The 4075-nt window shown below is 54.5% G+C and overlaps 1 long non-coding RNA gene across 1 annotated transcript; it reads right to left on the bottom strand.

Annotated features, from left to right (window-relative positions):
- Nucleotides 1-681: 681 nt before the first annotated feature.
- LOC136996628 (uncharacterized) lies at nucleotides 682-1599 on the bottom strand. The gene is made up of 3 exons (XR_010887619.1): nucleotides 1529-1599; nucleotides 1254-1421; nucleotides 682-768 (listed from the first exon to the last, which is right to left on the bottom strand). It is a non-coding gene; the product is annotated as an uncharacterized lncRNA (long non-coding RNA).
- Nucleotides 1600-4075: the final 2476 nt, after the last annotated feature.

Genomic DNA, 4075 nt, shown 5'->3' with positions numbered 1-4075 from the left:
CGCATGGCATAAGGAACCACGGACAGCAGTGGCTCGCTAAAATGGCCTGGCAAACTGCTGCTTTGCTCTCCCACTGTCCTCCGAGTCTAGGAGGACTTCTGCATTTACACTTTAAGGAAAGCTCTCTTGCTTTCCCCGGTTTCCTCCCCGCTTTCCTCATTCTCCAGCAATAGCCCTTCGCTGTGTGCGAAAAATGCTGGAAGGAGTGGCGAAGGCCTAGCCAGTTCTGCGGGTGACATCTTAATTACGGGAACGAGTCGATCAGAGTGCCAAGAAGGATTTCAAGAGGTGCCGTCAAGGACAGAGCAGTCTGCCTCAAAAGGAGGCAGGAAAGGCACACTAAGTAGCCCATCACCACCGCTGCTCAAATCTTGCAGGCTTTATTCAGTGAACTCTGTTGTTTCCAGCAGAGTGCCACGCAGAGTCCTCTTCGGTGGGTACCGCATCACCGTGGACCCTCAGTCGATACACGCATGTGTATTCCGCGTGGCCCCAGTTGCTCAGCACCTCCAGCTTCACGTATTGTATGGAGTCAGAGTGCTCATTCTGAAATGAGAAGAAAGAAGCTGTCTTTTCCTCTCTATCCTTTGACTACTTAGAGCTTCTCCCCTGCCAGCTACACTTCTCCTCCTCTTCCTCCTCTCCTACGCTTCTCCTGCCTCTTCCTCACCGTACCTTCAGCTGGAAAGTCTCAAAGGCATGTTCTGCAGCCATGTACGTGAACTCTGCTAGGAACAGCCCCTGCTCCTCGTTTTCTGCCTTCATCCCCTACACAAAGACGGGGGGGGGAGAAAACAAGAGAGTGAGGTACACAGCGGGAAGACGCAGCTTCCCTAGGCGAACTAACGAAGCGGCCAGAATGAGGCCTAGGTGGCAGTGTTGGGAAGAGCAACTTTGGGTGTGCAGGAAAGAGAATTGGCACCAAGGAGGAAAGAGCAAGTAGGGGCAAGCTTCATTATTTGGGAGGAGTCGTGGCAGAGCCAGTGTGCCAGCTCCCGTAACTCAGGGCTCATTTAGTAGCGCGTGGCCCCCGAAATGGGAAGCTTTGCTTCAAGTGCACACCACAAAGGAAAGGAGTGTAAAGGAAATGGAGTAACTCAAAGCAATTTGTTTCTTCTCCAGGCTCGGAGGAAGTCACGGGCCTGGGAGAACCCTCCCGGCATTGCGGGACCCGTATTCACCCGCCCGCCGCTGCCCTTGCTACAAGGCTTAGAAATGCTCCTCACAACCCCCCGACTCTAGAAACCACTTACATAGACAGCAAAGTCCTTTGGAGCACTGGAGATGTTTTCTCCAGGGGACACTCTCACTGAAATATGTTCCAGAGTAACAGCTCGTGGAAAGATTGCTTTAGGCAGCTTGATGAAGACATGACCCTGACTCCCGGCGAAAGACCAGCAGTTTCCCGGCTGATTTGCAGGCTGAAAGAAGAACAATGCACACTGTTCATGTGGCAAAGGGAAACTCTCAACAGTGCATTTGATCCCCCCCGCCAGCTTGCTTGCTCTCTGTTTCTTGGTGGGCCTACCTCAAGGAGAACCTCAGGAGACTTCATGGAGTGCAGCAATGGCAGCCCAGCCCAGTAGAGTATTCCTCTGGTATTGCGGAAGGAGGTAGAAGTCTCGGAATGCACGATGGTAGCCCCTGAAACACGAATGCACCCATCAAGTCCTGCCTTCCCTCGAGGACTGCATCTGTTTCTAGGGCTGTGATCTATCCGGAGGATCTCAGGAACCACGCAGGCTGCGCACCTGTCCTCACACAAGCAACAGAGACGCTCCCCTACGACACTTATTTCAGTTCCTGACATGCATGAATGCCAGGCACACTCGGAGAGAAAAGGACTTCTTGAACAACCGTCTTGTATGTGAACAGTCGCAGCCCTGCTACCTGCCTCCTTTCCCTCCACTCTTACTTCCATGGACTCCACATAGGGCTCCCCAAGGAGGAACCAAGGGATGCCGACTTAGCTGTGTCCTAATGAACACTGCCACCGTGATGCCTCTTTGCACTGCACTGTCAACTTGAAAAATGCTACTACGTCTTCCTAGATCTCCAGCAGTGATAGTCACCTCTGTCTTCCTTGCGTGAGCCCCCTGCAACACACAGCAGGGACTCATTCAGCTGTGCTAATGGGCCGTGGAAAAGGAAAGCTAACATAGGCCTAAGCATAGACAGGAGGTGCCCTGGCTTGCTTGTTCCTCTGCCTTTAGAGCCGCACCTGATGCTTTGCGGGCAAAATCCGGCATCTGGACTTGGTTATATTCCAGCTTCTCCAGTGCTTCATCGATTAACTTCTGAGCATCCTGGGAAGGAACACCAAAGAGAGCAGGTATTAGCGGCAAGGAGGCACATGCCAGCTCCCCTACTGGGCCAGCTAAGGTGAACTTGGCTGTTGCACTCTGCCCTAAGGAGCTTGGCAATTCCCTGAAAAGCTCCCAGGTTTGCTCGGCTCTCATTGGCCAGTATCAGAATAGCGGGGCTGCTCACTCCAGCGCTCCGAAAGCTGAAGTTGCGGCAACGTCTTTCTTCCTCTTACAATGCACAGGGGCAGGCCATTGGCAGCGGCCTCTCTCTGGCTCGCCACCAGCTCCCTCCTTGCTTTGCAGGAGCTACTCCTGGAGCTGAAGGACACCTTTTCTAGGGCAGAACACTTGTGCTGACAGTGCCTGCACAGGGGTCGTAGGAGGCCAAGCAAACGGCTGAGGAGAGAGCCTTCATGGCCCACAGCGCTTATGACACAGCCCCTTTTCCAACTGCATTCCCCAGAGCAGGAGAGCAGGAACCCTGGCTGTAACAGCGGCTTGCCCCTGCGTCGGCAAAGCCAACGTGAACCCAAGGCTGCCAGGCGCGACTCAGGGAGCTGCGTTACAAGGTCTCCCGGAGAACTGGCTGCCACATCAGCAGCAGGTGGAAATAGGGGCTGCAGGGACTGTCCTTCCAGTTTGTTCCCAGAGATGATACCTAGACCGAGAGGAAGAGGAGCTGAAGACAAGTGAAAGTCCCTTTGCGGCCCTCTGCTGCCCTGCAAGGAGCATGGAGCCACAGAAGAAGCAACTGCAGATACCCATCATACTTGTTGCAGCAGCACAAGCCTTTCTGCTGCCTCTGGCAGGGAACCCTACTAGCATACGTGCCGGGCTGAGGAAAAAAATCTCTGACGAGAGCCTCCTGCAATGGCCCCTTACCCGTCCTGTCATGCCCGGGAGCTCAGTCTGCTTCAGGGCTTCGCCGAGAGCGCGCCGGGCAATGTCCTTTGTGCTCCATCGCAGAGCGTGAAGGACTTCCTGGAGCTCACGCAGCTGTCCTTGGAGGGTCTCGATTTCACCGAGTACTGCTCCTAACACCTCATCCGCTTGCCTGGAAGAAGTGCGCCACAGAGACAGAGACCACTGTTCTGGCGGGCTGCTGCTATGCCACGGGAATGGGAGAGAGGCAACAAAGCTCCCTGAGGTGACTGGCAGCATCAGGTGGCTGGACTCCCATCAGTGGCTGAGAGCTGCAGAAGCAGCTGCAGCATGGCGACTACCCCTATGGCCCTTGTCAAGCAGCAGAAAGGTGGAGCTTCCAACAGCCCAGCCCTAGCTAAGGGGCTCACGCAGGGCTTGCTCCAGGCCTCGAAGGCACCTCGACATAGAGCTGACCACCGGGGAGAAAGGCAAGGCGCAAAGGCAGACAGGGCAGTGGGGGAAGAGCTGTGGGAATTGTGTCGCGTGAAGATGGTGTGAGACGGGACTGGAGCTCCTCTAGAGCATCATCTAGTCAAGAGGAAATCATTTTTACCTCTGCGTCTTCACGTGCACGCCAGAGAGAGGAAACTCCTCCTAGAGGGACAAGAAAGGCAACATTCAGTCCAAACACTAACAGGCCTGCTGCAGAAATGAAGCTCTACGGCCTTTACAGCAACGGGAAGCAAACAGGCACAGACACCGTGCCTCCGGGGACTCCGCTACTCCCCTATCATGCACTGGGAAATGATCACGACAGACTGCCAGGCAAGAGAACACAGTTCACACTGGCTATTGTGGTATTCGAGAAGCATCTAGCCTTTGAAATTTCCTGGAATTCAACAGAT

The sequence above is a fragment of the Apteryx mantelli genome, unplaced genomic scaffold, assembly GCF_036417845.1.
Source record: "Apteryx mantelli isolate bAptMan1 unplaced genomic scaffold, bAptMan1.hap1 HAP1_SCAFFOLD_63, whole genome shotgun sequence".
NCBI classification, from domain to species: domain Eukaryota; kingdom Metazoa; phylum Chordata; class Aves; order Apterygiformes; family Apterygidae; genus Apteryx; species Apteryx mantelli.
The sequence above is the reverse complement of the archived record's forward strand: the minus strand, read 5'-3'. Positions and strand labels throughout refer to the sequence as shown.